Here is a 19,798-nt window from a genome sequence, read left to right as displayed (position 1 = left end):
CTACTACAGCACAAATCCAGCCCAGGATAAACATATCCACTGCCAGTTTATGGAATTCTGGCAGGTGGGTGGGTTTTAATTGGCCAATTCACAGCCTTTTCCTTTGTGCCAAAGCAGGAAGCTTCCTCAGGAAGGATTTGAGGCCGAGCTATCACTTCAGAGCAACCTGTAACATTCATGACTGACTCCCCTGGTATCAAGATAGCCCAAATATCAACACCCTGCCTTTTTTTTTTTTTTTTTTGACAAATTCTTACAAATAATCAGCAAAAGAAGGTCAGGAATTTGGAAAAGCTGGCCCCATCCAGCTGTTGCAGCTGCACCTTTGCATTTACCTGTGCTCATATGATTTATTAGATTTTATTGCCCCAAAACTGTAAAAATAGAGCATATTTAGAAATGTCCACGGCCGGGTTGGATGGGGCTTGGAGCAACCTGGGATAGTGAAAGGTGTCCCTGGCCATGGCAGGGGTGGGATGAGATGGGCTTTAAGGTCTCTTCCAACCCAAACCAGCCTGGGATTCTGGGATTCCAAACCTCCCTGGCACATCTGCATGTTATTACAAACAGCAGCAATGTGACGTTAGCTGGTGTTTAATCCATCTCCATCTTTCTATAAAAGGTTTGTTCTTTTAAAGAAATGATAAATAAAAGGTCTAGTCAGGCAGGAGGTCTTGGAGAGATTTTGTTTAGGAAAGAAGGGTTTTTTTCACAGTCTTGGTTAATAACATGTTTCCAGACTCTTGCTGGCTGAATCCAGGGAAAGAAGCATTAGTGTAGATCTTACAGGATCACCAAAATCCCCAAAACCAACCAAGCAAAATTATTTATTCATAGGCCCTGAGCTGGAAGGAACCCACGAGGATTACTCAGACACCCCCAAAAAAACTCAGAGTAACATTTCTCATTAACTTTAAATCCCAAAGGTAGCCTGTAAAAACCCAGACATTCAAGTTCTTTTTGTGAGTGCTTTATTTACAGGTTGGACTGGGCTGGTTGCACTTGGCAGAGAGCCTTGTGATCCATAGCCATGGATCCTGTGGGAAGCACTCCTGCCCTGCCTTGCAGCACCACAACCCCACTGTGCTTCCATCACCAGCACTTCCCAGGTGCCTGGTCAAAATTAGCCCATCAGTAATTAGTTCTCCAGCAGGTGTGAGATACTAATTAACTCCCCTAAGACTTGAGGACTTCTTTTTTTTAACAATGTTCTTGTTACACTCCTGCTTTGAAATTTATTTCCTATGGAAAATAAATTTCTGAGGTGGGTGCAGTATCCACCCACCTGTCAGGAAAATTCAAAATAATTTCTGAACCAAATGGCCAATTTCATCCAGATTTGAAGGAAGAATTAATTAATTTTCCACAAACTTCAGGAAAATTGACAGCTGGATAGAGGGAAGTGGGAAGCAAAGAGATGCTTCTTTGGCCTCTGAGGAAGAAGAGAATGCTTTTGATCAGCTGGAGGGGCAACAGCTTGAAGATAGGCATCCAGGTTATTCCAGGATTCCTGGAGTGGCCGAGGGATGCCTGATGTCACTGAGGAGTGGGTGGCAGAGAGATGGATGAGGGAAATCTCATCCAGGGGGACACCGAGCTGTCCCAGGGCCAGCAGAGGGTCCTGGGGACACCGAGCTGTCCCTGGGCCAGCAGAGGGTCCTGGGGGACACCGAGCTGTCCCTGGGCCAGCAGAGGGTCCTGGGGCCAAGGAGGCCAATGGGACCCTGGGGCAGCAGGAGAGCATTGGCAGCAGGTCAGGGAGGGATCCTGGCCCTGTGGGCAGCCCTGGAGGCACCTCTGGAGTGCTGTGTCCAGCTCTGGAGCCTCAGCAGAGCAGGGCCAGGAGCTGCTGGAGCTGAGCAAGGGCCTGGAGCATCTGGGTGCCCAGGAAAGGCTGAGGGAGCTGGGGCTGCTCAGCCTGGAGAGGAGCCCCAGCTGAGAGGGGCCCTCAGGCCTGGCTGTCCCTGTGTGCAGGGAGGGGCAGAGCAGGGCCCAGGCTCTGCTCCGGGGCCCAGCAATGGCACCAGAGCCACGGGCAGGGCCTGAGCCCAGCAATTCCCCCTGCACAGGAGGCACAACTTCTTCCCTGGGCAGTGCCCAGCCCTGAGCACATTGTGCACAGAGCCTGGGGGCTCTCCTCCCTGGGGCTGGGGCAGAGCTGTGTGCACACAATGCTGTGCCCTGTGCTCTGGGATGGCCCTGCTGGAGCAGGGAGGTGCCACCAGTGCCCACTGAGCTCCCTCAGCCTCAGCCACCCTGGGATCCTGTGAATTCCAAATACTTCCTTTGCTCCTTGTGCAAATTCCTTTCTTCTCATGCTGTCACACACACAGCTGGGACCTCAAAAAGGGCGATTAAAGGAGGTGAGGATCAGTCTCTGTTGTCTGATATGTACATCTGCCATGAGATTTGATGTGCCTATCACTGTTGCACTTTTCCTGGCAGAACAATTCAAGCACTGGCCTTCAGCAGAAAAAAAAAAAAAAAAAACCTCCTTTGACTTTTGGGTTTAGATAATGTTTTGAAGATATAAAAGGAATTTAGTGTGTCAAGTAGGAACAATTATATGCTCACTTATAATGAGAATTATGGCAGCAGCGCAATACAAATTTTCTCCCCACTAAAAGGAAGCCCTAATTAGAATGATAATGTCTTCTCTTTGGAGAAGCCTTTAAAGGAACTGCGAGGTCACCTCCACTTTTGTGGGAATTGGCAGCTCATTCTCAGTTTCATTTTAGTCGTGACTCTCACCACAAACCCACAGCCTCCCACTAAATGAAGTAGCACAATAGCTGAGTTTCAATTAGAGATACTCAGGGTTTCTTCTGCATTTTAGCCAAGAAAGGCACTTACAGGGAATTCAGGGTGATACTTATTGGCTATTATATTAACTCCCTCGAAATTGAGAGTTATTGTGCCTTTTGTATTCACTTCCTTCCAGTTAAAGGGAACAAGGCTTGTGATTTAACTCTTGATTTTCTGGCTCATGTCTGAGAACGCCTAATGTTTTCAGTGTGTGCTGTGTCTGAGGGTAGAGAGTGATGTTTGTATCGAGATTTCAAGGCAGCCAGGTGTTAGTAGAAAGTACAGAAAAGCACAATAACATTTAGCCACATTAATAAAAACCTTAAATTGTGCTTTTGTTCTTCTTCTGGCTATTTTTAATGCATTATTCTAAGGCAGATGTGACTCCCTGGCTGGTTGAAGTTGACCAGCACTGGCCATGCACCTCTTCCCTCCCTCCCAGCACTTTTCCATATCTTTTTCCTTTTTCTCTGCCCTGCTGCCCAAATCCCAGCCTGTCTTGTGACTCTCTGCACCTTCCACCACTGCCAACATCTGGCTCCAGAGTTTGGTGTACCTGGGCCATGTCCTGCCAGCCCTGGAATCTGGTCAGAGTGGGTTATATAACAAAAATCCATGAGCTGGCAGGGGGTTGGTTTGTAATTTATATCTAAACTGGATCATGCAAGTCTCTCCAATTCATTAATAAAAATTAACGGGATATTTGCAACATCGAAGCAGGAGCTGAACGAAGCCAGAGCAGCAGCTGGGCATAAAGGCAAAGCGATACCTCTTAATGAATTTCCCAGATTAAAAGATTTAAAACTTAAAACCTAAAATAGGCTTTGCATATTCAGATGTAGAACTGATTTATTTCCTCTTCTCCCTAACCGTTGAAATCCTCTTCGCCCTATAAAGCTGCAGGAGAGTCCCCCTTGTGGCTCTGGCCAGGAAAGCATCGCTGTGATTTTTCGCCAGCTTTAATTTCCTCACCTGCTCTGCAAGTTAAATCATAGATTCCTCCTCGACTGGATTGGAAAGGACCTGGTGGGGGCAGGTTGGGTCTGGGACATATCCTTGATCGTTCGGATTTTTTAGGCGGTCGACCATAAAGGGCCAGTGGCCCCTGGTGAAAAAGACTGGCCCTTTTCCCTGGGAAAGAAAAGTGGCCAGCCCAGGTTCCTGATGTCAGTTTGTAGGGTTCCCTTGGGACTGTCAGAGCAGCACAGGTTTGAGGTGGGGGCAGCTTGGGTCTGGGAGACATCCTCGTTTATTCGGATTTTTGGAGGTGTCCAGACACTCAGGGCCACAGGCCCCAGGAGACAAAGACGGACCCTTTTTGCTGTGAAAGAAAAGTAGCCAGCCCAGGTTCCTGATGTCAGTTTGCAGGTGGCGTTTGGCATTGCCCTGGCAACTAAAATTGTATTTTGCTTCAGCTTTGGTCTGGGATATGTGGTGTGCCCCCTCCAAATGTCCCTCTTCCCCCCTGCCCTTTTCTGCTGTTTCCTAGTCTCCACCCCTCACCCCTACTTGTACTTCCAGCCCACCCCTTCCCCAGTCTCTCTCCACCCTTTACCCCTCCCCATGCCACCCCTGCCCCATCCCTCACTCCTCCCACCGCCCAGGTGTGACTCCCTGCAGCAGGACACGGGAGCCCGGACTCGTGGGGATAGTGCGGCCCTCGCAGCTGGACAACACCCAAAAAAAACCAGGCAGGGACAACGTCTGTGGGCTGCGCGGTGTCACAAAGGCACCTGGGGCTGAGGGGAGGGGGCAGAGACACAGAACATGGGGGCAGCTGAGAGGCAGAAGGGGTCTTTAGGAGTTAAAAAGGGGGGCTCCAGGGTGGCACGGAGATGCTGAGAGGCTGCCGTGGGAACCTGAGGGTGACACAAGGAGGCTGAGAGGCAGGGGCTGTCCTGAGGGACAAAGTGGGGGGGTGCCTGAGGGTGACAGGTGAACCAGCCCTCACAGCACCCTTAACCTCACCCTTAAACCCACCCCTACAAGGGTGGAAAGTACACAGTGGAGGTTAGGGGGCCACAGGACAGTGTCGGGGGGCTTGGGGTGACACACAGACATTGCGGGCTGAGGGGCAAAGAGGGGGGGACTTGACAGGTGGAGAGCTGACCCTGAGGGTTAGGGGTACAAAGGACAGGACACAGGGTACCAGGAAGGGTTAGGGTACAGCAGCAGCCCTCACCCCAACCCTAAGCTCACCCTAAACACACCCCTAGAACACCAGTGTTCCTCAACAGCAGCTGCAGGCAGTGACCCTAGTGCTGGGCCAGCCCCAGAACCCTCCCAGCAGCTGCAGGCTGTGACCCTAATGAAAAGGTAGGGATGATGTTTGCTGGCTAGAGAGTGACTGGTAGGGGCTGGGGACTGAGCACATTTTAGGGTTTTTTTCAGGGCTTTTAAAGGATATTTTAGGGTTATTTTCACAGGAGCATTTGAGGAATTTTCTGTGACTATTTAGGATACTTTTAGGCCCTTTTCAGGGCTTTTAAAAGATTTTTTTAGGGTGTTTTAAGGGCTTTCTTACTACTAATTAGAATTTTTAGGGGAGTTTTTTTGGGTGTTCTTGGGGCTTTTTTAGGACTATTGAGGGTACATGGAGGACTATTAGCACTAGGGTATTTTTAGGTCTTTTGAGGGAACTTTTAGGTTTTTTTAGGGTATTATCAGGGCATTTTAAGGATTTTTGGGGTATTTTTAGAGCTCTTTTAGGAATATTGAGGGATTTTTAAAGGTTTTTTTGCGATATTTAGGTGTGTTTTAGGGTTTTTTTAAAAGTAGGGTATTTTTATTGTATTTTAAGGGTATTCTGAGGCTATTATTATGTTTTTGTGGGGCTTTTAGGACATTTTGAAGATGAGGATTTTTTAGGGAATTTTTATGGTTTTTCATGGCACAGCACATAGAGGCTGAGGGGCACTGTGGGGGCTTGAGGGTGACAGGCTGGGAGCTGAGGGAGGCACAGGGAGAGGGGACAGTGGGTGACAGAGAGATGCTGAGGGGGGCAGGGGCAGCTGGAGGGTGCCTCAGAGAAGCTGGGGGCTGAGGGGCAAAGGAGAGGGATTAAGGGTGACACACAGGAGCTGAGGGGCAGCTGAGAGGGGGCTTGAGGGGCAAAGGGGGGGCTCGAGGGTGACACACAGAGCCTGAGGGCTGGGGGGCAGAGGGAGAGTTGAGGGGTAAAGGACAAGGGCTTGAGGGCTGGACAGTGCAGTGGAGATCAGGGATACAGGGTACAGCTTAGGAGGCAAGTTAGGGTACAGGAGCACCACCTCTCCCCCCAGCCCTAACCTCAGCCTAAGCAGCCCCCCTAACAACAGCCTTTCCCTTTTCAGCCCTGCCAGCAGCAGCACCACACAGCAACCCTAACAGCGAGAGCACACGGGAATCCTCCCGCTGGGACAAGGCAGCGACCCTCACACCAGGACAACAACAGAACCCTCAGAGGACAACGGGACCCACTGCAAAAAGGTAGGGATGACATCTGTGGGCTAGAGAGCAACAGGAAGGGTTTGGAGGCTGAGCAGGTTTCCTTGAGTGTTTTTGCAGGACTATTAGGAATATGTAGGGGATTTTGGAAGGCTTTTTAGGACTTTTCTGGTGTCTTTTAGGGTATTGTTACACCTTCCTAAGGGCTGTTTTAGAATTCCTTAGTGCATTTTTAGGGTCAGGATGAGGGTCAGACAGGCTGCCCGCTGGAAATGCAGAGTATTACTGGAATGTAGTGCAATGCTTTGGAAAGGTGCCAGTGGAGGGGCAGTGGGCAGGGTCCCATGCTGCAGGTCTGAAGGTTGTGATTTCTGGGCCCAGCGAAGTGGTTGTGGTAAGGGCTACATGCTGGCAGCTTTCTCGAGGAGAAATCCAGCACAGAAAAAATCAAGCGCCAAGTTTTGTACAGTCAGTTTCCAAGAGGCATTCGGGGAAAAAAAAAAAAAATCCCCTGAGTATTTGGGGGTGGCAGATGGGGTCTCGGAAAAATCCTGCGCGGTTTCAAAACGGAGGAGGCAAAAGGACACTTGGGGCCTGACGACCCAGGGGGAGTGCTGGGCCCTGGTCACAAACGAGAGATACCAACGTTGTGAAAGCAAACTCAGCAGCCCAGGTTCCTGATGTCAGTTTGTAGGGTTCCCTTGGGACTCTCCGGGCAGCACAGGTTTGAGCTGGGGGCAGCCTGGGTCTGGGACATATCCTTGATCGTTCGGATTTTTTTGAGGCAGCCGGCCACTCAGTGCCAGTGGCCCCTGGAGACAAAGACCGGCCATTTTCCCTGGGAAAGAAAAGTGGCCAGCCCAGGTTCCTGACATCAGTTTGTAGGGTTCCCTTGGGACTCTCCGGGCAGCACAGGTTTGAGGGGGGGGCAGGGTGGGTCTGGGACATATCCTTGGTTGTTTGGATTTTTTGGAGGCAGCTGGCCACTCAGGGCCATAGGCCCCTTTAGAGAAATATTGATATGCGCATCCCTGTTTCTAATCAGCAGTGATAAATAATCTCAATTAGATATCTAATATGAGAGTATTTGCCCTTCACTTATAATTGCCTTTTCCCCTCATGAAGGGAGAGTTTTTTATCTCACTTATATGTTTACTTATATTTTTCCCTCCCATGTTAACATTTCCGCTGCCATTTGACATTTAATTCTCAGGATTATGTCTTCCAATTATTTGTTATTGGCTGTGATTTTGTGTCTTTTATTAGAGATACAGAGGGCCATCTGCAGAAATTCAACCCCTGCTGCAGAAACCTTTTGTCAACAGCTTCATCTATACATGTGAGCACTTTGGCTTGGTTAAGGCCATTATTTTTATTCAAACTGAGAACCACTAGCATTTCCTTATTATTTACACTCAAATACTTTTATCCGTTCCCACATTTTGCTCAGTTGTTTACTGTCCCCCCCTGACTTGCAGTGTTAATGGTTACACAGTTGTTTCCTCTAATTGAGCAGTGACCCATTAACTTCCCAGACTATTTTTACTCTTCACTACTTCAGGTTAATTTGCAGTCCCTTTTGCAGCCAGCGAAGCTGCATTGGTTGTATTATTCGAAGCAGCAGACTATTTTTCTGAGACTGCATACCAGCTCCTTTAACTCCATTACCCAGCTCTTTCCCCCTTTCTAACATTCTGTCTTTGGTGTTATCAGGGTGCTGGATATTACTTGTTTGGCTATTCAGGTGACTTCAACTGAGCATTGTCACTTCCCTAAACAGTGTAGTAAATGCTTATCATTCCTCAATAACTCCTTGCTACTCAGCAAAGCAATAACTTTGCAGCTGCTGTTTTTATCTCAACATCTGTTTCTTTCCTCTTGCCAGTTCTTGGGGTAAAGAGAAAAGTTTTTGTCTTAGTTTCCTTTCCACGGCCATTTGTGTTGGAAAAACTTTAGGTCTCTACAAAAAGTTTTTCCAAAACACCTTATCAAAGCAGCTCTTTAATTAGCTTGAATTTTCCAAAGTCACCCTTTCTATCAAGTACTTTGGGGGTAGTTTGGGCAGGATTATGATTGATGCATACCATAAAGGTCACTGGAGGCTAAAAAAAGAAATGGAATAAAAGGTTTTGGTCCTTCTCTTCTAATGATTGTCACTGAACTGTTTCTGAATCTGCACTGAGCTGTCCTGCTCTGCACAGCCTGGGCAGCTCATGAACAGCAAGACTTTGTTACCATACAGGGCTTCAGGCCAACAGCAATAAAGCCCAGATCCTCCACTAGCAAAATGCTAATCCCTGGAATTATTGCTTTTCTATTTTGTGATCCCAGCCCTAGACTTCTCTGGATTCACTCCAGACCTGCTTCTTGAGACTCCCCAAACAGCAGATGCTTTTGGCTTTCCATTGCCTCTTCAAAAGGGGCAGGCAGAGAGACTGGCTGCTGTAATTGCCCTAAACAGCCCTGCACCAACTTGAAAACAGGCCACTGTTGGAGAAGGGCAAAACACTTGAGTTATCTGCAGGGCTGCCACAACCCTGAATCAGAACAGTACAGGTCAAAAAAGGGAGTTCCACTAATATGCATTTTCCAGGCCAGAGCTTTGTATTTCAAAGAGCAATTGGAGACTTGGCTTGACTCTGATTTGGAATAAAAGCTATATATTTCCTAGTTCCCTCACAAAAGTAATCACTATCTCATCAGCAGTTTGCAACAGAGCCAAAAGCCCCAGGAGCCAGAGCTGTGGTTCAGCACAGTCCCTGACCATGTGTAGCTGGGACATGTTGATATGAGACCCAGTTGAGCCAATGGGAAATCAATTCCTCCAGCAGCCCAGCTGGCTCCTGAAGGACACACCTGCACAGCAAACATCTCCTTTTCCATGAGCATTCCCCCTTTCCAGCAGCATTCACAGCCTATCCTCTCCCTCCATCCAGAAAGAGGGTTCCAAACTCACAAGAGATTTGTTCCTCAGAAAAGTGTCTGCTAGGTCCCTGCAACTCTCACAGTATTGTCACTAAGGCCAGACTTCATTGTCTTAATTCTCCTTCAATCCTACCCTTAAATATACTGCAATCTTTCTCAGTCATGTTCCTGCAGACTATTTTCCTAAATTAACATATCATATGCACAGTTTTCAATTTAGCATTTCTTGATTCCATTCACATAATTCCTCAGGAATTTCCTGTGACAGCAGTATTTGAGCTATACATTAAAAGTGGATTAATACTTTAAAGACAGAGCAGTTCCTCTTAGGTTCCTATGTACTACTGCTATAGGATTTGACTGATTGCATTAAAAAAAGAGACTGAAATTAATTTTCTTTTTGTAATTTTGTACTGAACAAGTGAGAATAACCTCCAGGAAACAATAAACATAATGGTTGTCTTTTTTAGGTTTTCAAGAGTTTTAAGCATTAATAATGTGATGCCTTAATAAAAAGGAAGTTACACTTAGTAACAAAATGGAATATTATTGCCTTGGGTGCCTATGAATTTTCAGAATTTTTGGAAATCCATCTAGACATAGGCATGTCTGTAGAGAGTGACAAAAGCCTGATTGGTAAGACCTTTGAGTGTATGATCTTAATCAGCAGTATGTAGGTCTATACTTCATTTCATTCATAGGTAGGTTTGTAAAGATCCCTGGCTTCAGGCTGGATGACCTGTGTTCATTGTTGAATCAGAGTGTAATTCTCACTAGTGTCTTTAGGTCCCAACACTCTCATAGTATTGTGACTAAGGCCAGACTTCACTGTCTTAATTCTCCTCCAATTCTTAAATATACTGCAATCATTCTCAGTCATGTTCCTGCAGACTATCTTCCTAAATGAGGAATTTATCTTCCTAAAGTAATAATTTTTATTTCTAAGAACATGACATTTATTAAAAATTACCGAGCAACTATTCAAACCACTTTTGAATCTAGTGACGAAAGCTCATCGTTACAAATAAAAGGATTACAGGGAGTTACACGGTATGATTCAGCAATGCACACAGGTCATCCAGCCTGAAGCCAGCGATCTTTACAAACCCATCTATGACTGAAATGAAGTAAAAACCAACATACTGCTGATGAGGATCATACACTCATAGGTCTTACCAGTCAAGCTTGTGTCACTCTCTACAAACATGCAGAGTTGTCTAGATGGATTTCCAAAACTTCTGAAAATTCGTAGGCACCCAAGGCAATAATATTCCATTTTGTTCAGTTGTTTACTGGTAATTGCAGGCTACTGTTCCTAACACCACACACTTGCTTTAATGTGAAGTTGTATGACAGAGTTACGTTTCTCCAACATTGAGATTTGTTTAAAATGCTTCCTCATTCCTCTAGTGACATGAATTATCTAGCAGTCATTTTAACAATGATTTTAATTTCTTCTTTACATATGGGTATTTTATTAAAATTCAAATATTGTCCTTTCATTTACACCTTTTACAAGGCATTTTTCCCTCAATTGATGCTTAGGACTGTAAGATCCCTGAAAGTTTAAGCAATTCTGTTTAGAAAGCATTTAATTATTTAGTGAATATTTAAAATTTTAATGCAGAAATATTAATTTTGCAAATAAGTTAAGGCCACATTATCTCCAAGTTTTATTCTTTTAAATACAGTAGAAAATTTTTCTCACGCTCTTCTACTCTGGTTTGCACATTGCACCATTCAGTGAAATGTGCCAGTGGATCAAAACATGTAGGTAAGTTTAAAGTGTTTTTCCTCCCTGAACTGTCCCCTTTAAATACCATTTCTTGACCCATTTATTAAAAAACCACAAGTTTGGAAGTGGTTGCTTTGTTCCAAATATCTTGTGCAGGCAACTAAGTCAACTGCAATAATGCAACTATTTGCTTGGTCTGTTTTTTTTTAATAATGCATTGGTTGCTTTGCCTCTTACAGTAAGTTCTTTCTGAGGCTGGATGTTTGCTTTGCAACACTTACCTTGACTCTCCTGTGTCCAAAGTGATTCTTGCTGAACAGCCATAGGCCTTTAGTGTCAGAACTGTCAAGCCAAAAATTTAGATCAAAAGGACAAGTTTCTAAGAATATGAAAGTTATAAAACAGAGAGTAAGATCCAAGCTGAGTTTTCCATAATGTCTAATAGGCTAAAGCTTTTTATTAAAATATTACTGATTTTGTACACTCTTTTCAACTCACCCACAATGAATCTCTTTGAACATCACCAAAAACCTGTTAATTTTGCAGCTTTGAAATATATGAATCTAGAGTCTCATTTTCCTGATGGCACATTTAAATCTTTCAGTTCCAGTGGATATTCTTCAAAAATATTTAATATACAGTCTGGAGCTTAATACCATTTTTTCATAAGCTGCTTTCCCTTCAAACCTTCATGCTTACCAAAAATATTTTAATTTCACCTTATGATCATTCTTTTCTTTCATGCTACAAATGTCTTGAAAAAGCACTACAATAGGCTATAATTATTTTTATGAAGTCCTGGATTTCCTTTGATTTTTTACAATATTTCTCTATGCTGAGCTAAGAAAAGGAGGCTCGGGGCGGGGGGATTTTGCTTTCTACAACTGCCTCACAGGAGGCTGGAACCAGGTAGGGGCTAATCCAGGCAACAAACAGCAGAATGTAGAGGAAACAGCCCCAAGTTGTGCCAGAGGATGTTTAGGTTGCATATTAAAGAAAATCTTTTCATGGCAAGGGTTTTAAAGCACTGGAACAGGGCAGTGGTGGAGTCACCATTCCTGGACATGCAGATGTGGCACTTGAGGAAATGGTTTAGTGGTGGCCTTGGCAGTGCCAAGGTGGTTTGATAGTCAGACTTGATGATCTTAGAGGTCTTTTCCAATCTTATTGGTTCAGTAATTCTAAGATTAGGGCAGAGATAGGGTGATACTTAACTCTTGTTAGAAACTCCCAGTTGCAGAAGAGAAAGCTCTTTTTTTAATCCCTAGAAAACACTTTTAGTACATACAATGAACTTTCCCTAGCATGCAGTTAATTAGCATTTTTATTACATTTGTATTATCTTACCACTGAACAATATCATTGTGATACCCTCATGCAAAAGCTGAGGAAAAAGATAACTTTCTTCCTCAAAAGCTTACAAGCCAAGCAAAAAGCAGTTCAAATTGAGCAAAGGAAGGTGAGAGACAAAGGGGTCAGTTTCAGTTAGAATACTGCCAAGTCCTCTACAGGCAAGTCAGAATTCAAAAGTTTTCTTTTCCTTAAGACAATAAGGTGGCTTTTACCTCTAATGGTGAAGGTGCACATTCAGCTAAAAAGACCTGGTAAAATAAAACATGGAAGAACAAACTTGCTGTAGAGAAATCCACCATGGACAAATTTGCATCTGGGCTTTTCTGGGATAGAAGGACATGCCACAGCACACAAGCACTGAGCGCTGGCTCACTGCTGTGGTGAGCTGAAATCCTTCATAGCATGGGAGCCTACAAGGAGATAGGACATGACTCACTGTTGACAGGAGGAACATATACACATACCACGAACTAAACAGCATTGAACCTTCAGCCAAAATTCAGAGAGATCAGATCAGATCAATATGACTGCAGATGCTTGGCAGTATCTAGTGACTACCTTCCCGCCATGTGCTTCAGTAGGTTCTGGATTTCATTTTGGATTACCCTGGATGAAAGGCAGCAGCATTATACAATATTTTTGTTCCAGTTTTCCCATCACTCTCTCTTGCAAGCCAAGTGAGCTGTAATTTAAGCTGATACCTTCCACCTAGAGGAGGTTTTTATACTTTCAAAATTGTATAAAATCACTGAAAGCAGGAGGTTAAAATAGCACAGGTTAGAGATCTCTGGAGAGCTCCAGGGCAGGAAAAAGGTGTGAATACTGGTTCTAGATTTGGCAAAGCTTGAAGCTGTAATGAGGTTATGTCAGATGAAAAAAGTAATTCAAAATAATCTTTTCTACCACCATAACTGCTGTTGTGAAAATTAAATAATAAATCATTCTCTGAGAGGAAGCAATTTTAGAAAATAGTTTTCTAAACTCTGACAAAATAGTTTTCTGAACTCTGACAACCATCATGTGCTTTTTGCACACCTTTCACAACACAATTTAGTAGAATGACATTTTAGATAAAGAACATAAAAATTAGGTGTTTCACATGTGCTTTCAATCCAGAAGAAGAGTTCTGCATGGTTGCTAAGATTTTAAAATAAATTAACTCATCTATTTAAGCTAAGTACAAAATTAGAAACACTTTGCATCATAACATTACCTCTGTGCACTTGCTGGAAAATGGAAGTGGATAGTTTGAAATGTACCCAATTAATACAAATAGCTTGACTAGTAGCTTGCCAGGACCCCAAAGTACTACCTGATTTGCAGCTATTGTAGCTGAGTGCTTCACATATGCTCTTGTTTACATATCAGTACATTATTAATAAACTTGGCCTGCAACTTCCATACTGCATTATGGGACACTGAACAAGAGAGCACCAAACCTTAGCATGGCCATATGTCCCATGGCAAATGACTAATAGGTGGTTTTTTTCCTAACATATTTCTATACTGGTCACCAGTTCTGAAAGAATTGAGGAAACAGCATCTGTAAACAGAGGTGAATTGCTACAGTTCATTTTATTAGTGCTACATTGATGGCACACCTGAGCAACTTTCCAATACTGTGGTATGGAAGAAAAGACTGAGAACTCAGCATCCCAAACCAGCTGTCACAGGCAGCCATGGTGGGCAAGAACATGGCTAATCTCATTAAAGAGACAACAGAATTTATGACCAATTAGATGGGCTAGATGGCTTCATCTGAAGTTTTAACATACACATACAGTTTAGCAAATGTAAAGTTCACTGCAGTCCTCAGAGCCTGAAGCCAGCAAAGGATGAAGAGAGACCTTTAAATGTCACTGGAGCAGAAAGTTGTTTTGTAACCAGTCCTGCTAGAAAAAACATGTTTAAATCTATATGGAGCAGAAACTACTTCTACTCTGATAAGATGCAGCCTTCCTCTACTTAAAGGAATAATTGAGATAAGAAACTAACCCTGTCAAGACTCTTGAAGACTCAAAAAGTTGAGAGTGGTTATAAAGTGGGGATAATCCATCAAGAGGAAAAGAGGTAATCATTAAGGTCAATGTCTTTATCGCCTGTGTCCAGGGAATAATACTGAGCTGAACTGGGAAATGCAAAGTATCCCCTCTGATGCAGGTTGCCAATGGGAAAAACAAACATATTTAGGGGTGTTTTTATTAATTTCTTCATGTTCTAGATGTTAACCTCCAATGCATGTATTTTCAGGCTGTAAGACTGGCTGCTTGGCCAGGATCAAAATCTCAAGTGAGCTGAAAATAGCTTTTTGAACTGATCTTTATCTTCAAGCAGAGTGGAGAAGTGCCTTTTTCATTAAATGACCCTTTTTTGCACAGAAATTCTCAGCAAGGATGGACAGAAATTCTAAGGAGGACCATGAGACCAAGTGAGGCAGGACTGTGTGGATGCAGGAAGAAAAGCTGGCCAGGAAGTAGAATTTGCTGTGATTCCAAAAGCCAGCAAGGTGACTGAACCCACAGCTGGAAGTAGTGACTGACGTACAAGCACACCATGGATCGGGGAAGAGTTAGGTATTAAACCTTCATTTGATTCTTTCATCTAATCTCATGGTAAAAAAAAAACTTGTGGGTAATTTATTTTTTTTTTTTTTTTTAAGTTAAAGAGACTTTCAAGTCTCTTTAATACCTAGGAGTCTACTCAATACCTAGAAGTAACGTGTAAGTACATCTGTCTCAAAGGTTTGGCCACAAGGGACCTGTTAAAAAAATACAACAAATTATTCATTGGGCACCCATAATCTTACGTTCCTTGTGCTCAACTACAATTCAGGACATTTCATTCAATAAGCAGTCTTAATATGTTCCACTTAAGTCTCTAACTCATTGGTTTTATTCTGCCATGAGTATGGAAACATTTACATAAACATTATAAAACTGTCAGTAACATCACCACTTCTTTTACCGCAAACATTTAAAAAGTTTATGGGGTTTAGTTTTCTACATATTAGAAGTAGAGATAAAGATTTACTGCTATTATAGTCTCTGATATTGCCTAACAGTCCTTAGCCAATTTGATAGGGTAACTAATATCCATAAAATTTGAGTTACATTTCAGGAAAAAAATTACACTCCACACATGGAGAGTCATAATTTGGAAAATAAAGCAAAAGTGCATAGAGAGGAAGCAGGAGGAAAAAAACCGAGAAAATTACTTTGTTGCAACTAACAGAGACAAAAAGACTGATGAGATTACCTCACACACTCTTTGAATACAATGCCTTACAGGGCTGTAATAAAAAAACTGCAATTTTTCATAGTTTTAAAAAACAGCTGTTGTTGCTTCAGTAGCCTGGTGAAATAACCCAAAGTAGAAAACATCCACAAAATAGGCACGCTGGGACAAACACGGAACCATGCATTTAATATGTGCTGTCACAGATTTATCCATCCATGGGAGTGTGCAACCACACACATACACTTTTGCAGCCTTGGATCCACATGAACTGAGCAAAGGTTTTGGGGATTACTATTGATTCATGTCCTTTCTCTCTCTGACATATACAGGCCACACTCATGTCTAAGGTCTGGGGGGTTTGCTCCACTCCAATGACACAAAGCCATTGTAAACCTTGTTCAGCTGCACAGCAAAATTGGATTTACTGCACCTCTGAATCTCCAAAGCATGGGAAAGTATCTGAAGCTTACCAGTAAGCCTGGCTTCCCAAAAAGCAGTATGTGCACCAGAGATTATGTGCTTACACTGTATGTTTTATTCCTGCCATCATTTTTCTCTCTCAGACCACCTTCATTAAAAGGCCTTTACATTCTCTTAGCAATATTTTACTCATCATACAAAACAAACAAGCAAACAAACAAAACCAAAAAAAAACAAACAAACAAACTTGGTTTAGCTTAATCTAGAAACCTTAATGGCTTATGACAAATAATATTTTTGAACTGACAAACAAATCCATGGCTGTGACTACTCAGTGAAATACCCTGGTGTACTAACTGGCAGATCTTCAAATTATTGCAATTATATATGAGTCTGAACAGAGTTATCTTGGGGAAACTTGCTTCTTCAGCAACAATCAAACAGCAACTGCTAAAGCTGAGTTGTACTTGTGAATTTCAGTTAATGTATTTTACCTGAATTTCACTATTTGTGATATTTCAGTCCAGCTGAAACCAGAAGAAAATTTAAAAGTTTAATTATTTAGGAAAGGAATAGCTCAATATCTCAGGCCATTTCCCCTTCCATTGCTCTAGCCAATTTCACGTGCATATGCCCTGAAATTGCAGCAGAGGATTCACGCTGGTGCTGAGCGTTGCATAATTACAGGAGCAGAGCAGCGTGCCCAGGTCCTGCAGTGTCAGCACCAGTCCCCAGAGGCACATAGTCCAGAGACAGACAGGCTCTGTCCCTTATGGCCTTGAAGTCCATACTGCTATGGCAGCTGACAGGGCTGAAGCATGGACCAGGATGATAGGGTCAATTTTGGAGCATGGCCCACCACTAATCAAAATTTTTGTGCAGCAGCATGAACACATTTGCTGCTGTATTATTTCAAAGCCTTTTTTGATAGATTTTTCTCTTGAGGTCCTTTTAATAGATAGGTTTATTGAATGAAAACTTTCTCCTACTCCCTGTCATGATCAACCATGTTCAGCGAGAGCGCTAGATAAAATACAACACGCCAGGAAGAGAGAATAACAGCAGCTTTGAATGAGGGTTGCCACATACTATCAGTCTTCTCTAGATACAAATGTTTCATGTTTAAGGTGTGAAGTATTTTCAGGAAAACCACTTCAACCCTTTTTTCAAGAGAATTAAACTACCTTTTTTTTAAGATAATTAAGCTGTAGCTGCCCAGCTCGGCTCAGTATTTAGCTCCTATAAAATATTTACACAGTCAAGACTCCTCCCACTAAGAAATTAAACCACTTAAAATGTAATCAGCCTCAACTGCTTTATACTCAACACTCAAAATAAAGGTAAGAATTGACACTGAGATGTGTTTATCCAAAGCAGCTTACAGGACTGGAACAATTACTCAAAGGAGACCAAGTTCTTATACTTTATTAGAACACTTCATGGTCAGAACAGAAGATGATGATTAGTGACAGTGTCAATATCCCATTCGGCTGAAGAAATACAAAGGCAGATGGGGAAAAAAAATGAGGTGAGCCAAATGGCAGAGTCATCGCCAAATCTAAAGTAAAAGTCCTTGAAATGGCACAAAGAGCAACTTATTTTTATCTTTTCTTAACAAGTCATTCCCACATCTTCAAGTGGAGTGTACATTATAAGAAGAAAGAAGGGTGTCAAGACTTAAGAGAGTAACAGAGACTAGGCCTACAGGATAAATAGAGAAAACATGGAAAAATCTTGCTTTGCATTATAAGTAATTACAGAAATTTTGGGGAGTATTGCAATCTTGTCTTCCAAGTCAATCAGATGTCTACCTGGAAATGATAACCCAAGGAGTCATTTTCCGTGTAAAGAAATGAGCTGTGTGTGCAATGATAATCCCCTCCAGGGGAGGTTTGGATTAGATATTAGGAAAATCGTCTTCATCAATTTTTGTAAGGAAGGGCTGTCAAGCATTGGAATAGGATACCAGGGTGATAGCAGTGGTGGAGTCACCATCCCTAGAAGCATTCAAAAACCATGTGAAGGTGGCACATGGGAACATAGTTTAGTGGTGAACACAGAAGTGCTGGTTAACAGTTGGACTCAATGACTTTATAGGTGTTTTCCAACCTTAGTGATTTGATAATTCTATGATATTGGCACTATGACTAAGAATGCTCCCACCAGGTCAGAGGCTCATTGCTTCTCTGCCTGTTTCCTCCTCATCTAGAGAAGCAGGTTACTATTAATAATAGCACTGAAGAATCGTTCAAATACTTTTGTTTATAACTTCATGATACATTGTTTTAGCACAGTGGCAATACTCAGCATTTCATTTAATACTGCTAGATCTTGAAGATCTACATTGGTATTTAGCCATCTGACACACTGTGCTTCATAATATCTATTGTGTTCTTTCAGCATCTTTCCTGTCTAGCCACCAAAAAACCCGTGAATCAATCGTCTTCCCAGCTCCGCTGCCCCTGCAAGCCAGAGAGCACAGCTTCCTTCCGGGTCAGGTCAGGTGGCTCCAAATCAGCATTTCTGAAATAATGAGCTCTCCAATTAAAAAGATGCCTTGGAGTGATGGATATATGCTATAGCAGAAGCCAGAAGAATAAAAGAGATTTCCTGCAATGAAAACTCTTACTTTTGGCTACTGTAGAAAAATGAAAACCAGTAAAGGCAAAGTAGAAAGAAGAGTCATGACTTTTCTGGATTTGCTTCAAGTGTATGTAACAACCTATCACATTTGGTTCAGGCTTGCCCTGGATCATTAATAGGGCATCCTCAGTAACTCCCATTCCAGGCAGGACAAATATTTACATATAATATATCTTGGCACACATAGCTTCTAGATATATATCAGCCATAATACTAACTTAAAAGCAGGTTTCTGTTACTTTATATGGCTCAAAATACAGTATTTTCTGGAGGAAATAAGAGACTCTGCTTTGGCACTCTGCAGTTGCATTCAGCAACAGAAAATTATTTAAATATTCAGGGACAGGTATTATTTTTAGAGACATCAAGTAGCTGGATTCATTGCAGACCAAGCTGAGCCAGACACAGAACATAAGTCTAGACTCACATCTATCCTCAACAGACTGAGGAATATCTTCAGGAATAGAAAGGACTTGTAATAACATTCAAGCAGAAATAACGTGTTTAGAATTAAATGCTATCATGCACCTCTGTAATGGCTTTGTACCCTGCTATTATCACATATACTGAAGCATAAAGCAATCAAACTAATTATTTTTCTTGCTTTACATTGTCCTATACTTTACAGTTCTTTTTACAAGAATTGCTTAGAGGTTATAAGCCTTACTCTGTGTACAATCACAGCATCTGAAATGTTCCTGCTGTCTGTTCAGTCATCTGAAGCTTTACTTCTGTTCTGCCCAACAGCCTTGACCAATGATCAGCAGTGATTTCTTAACATCCTTGATGAGTTCAAATATATTGATCCCATCACCCTGCAGTCTCTTCTCAGAGATAAATAACTTCAATGTTTTATTAATATTTATGCACCCTCATATCATATGCCATGTAAGCTTCCCTAAGCCAACATCACAAAAAAGTAAAAATTCAAGTGTATTTTGAGAAACTTTCTTCCCGTAAGTTCAGGGTACATTGTAAATGGGAGGTGCACTTCTACAACTCCAGTTCTAGTTCAAACCTATGGATCTATCACTCTTTAGTCTATTCCCTGTATAAGATTACACACTTAAAATTCACAGCTCATACTTCCAAAAACTTCAGTAAATCCAGAAAGAATGTAGCTCAAACTATCCCCTTTCTATTAATGGCATAATGACAATCTGTTCTTTTTATCAGCATGACTCTTACAATCATGAATTATAACAAAGACAAATCTCTGTGACTTGCAAATCACAGAGGCAAATTCTCACACTA

The 19,798-nt window shown here is 42.5% G+C and overlaps 1 long non-coding RNA gene across 1 annotated transcript; it reads left to right on the top strand.

The window, feature by feature from the left end:
* Positions 1 to 6,186: 6,186 nt before the first annotated feature.
* Positions 6,187 to 18,510, top strand: LOC128791833 (uncharacterized). The gene is made up of 3 exons (XR_008432169.1): positions 6,187 to 6,273; positions 14,623 to 14,817; positions 18,302 to 18,510. It is a non-coding gene; the product is annotated as an uncharacterized LOC128791833 (long non-coding RNA).
* The last annotated feature ends 1,288 nt before the right edge of the window (positions 18,511 to 19,798 follow it).

Source organism: Vidua chalybeata, chromosome 8, assembly GCF_026979565.1.
Source record: "Vidua chalybeata isolate OUT-0048 chromosome 8, bVidCha1 merged haplotype, whole genome shotgun sequence".
Lineage (NCBI taxonomy): Eukaryota > Metazoa > Chordata > Aves > Passeriformes > Viduidae > Vidua > Vidua chalybeata.
The sequence above is the reverse complement of the archived record's forward strand: the minus strand, read 5'-3'. Positions and strand labels throughout refer to the sequence as shown.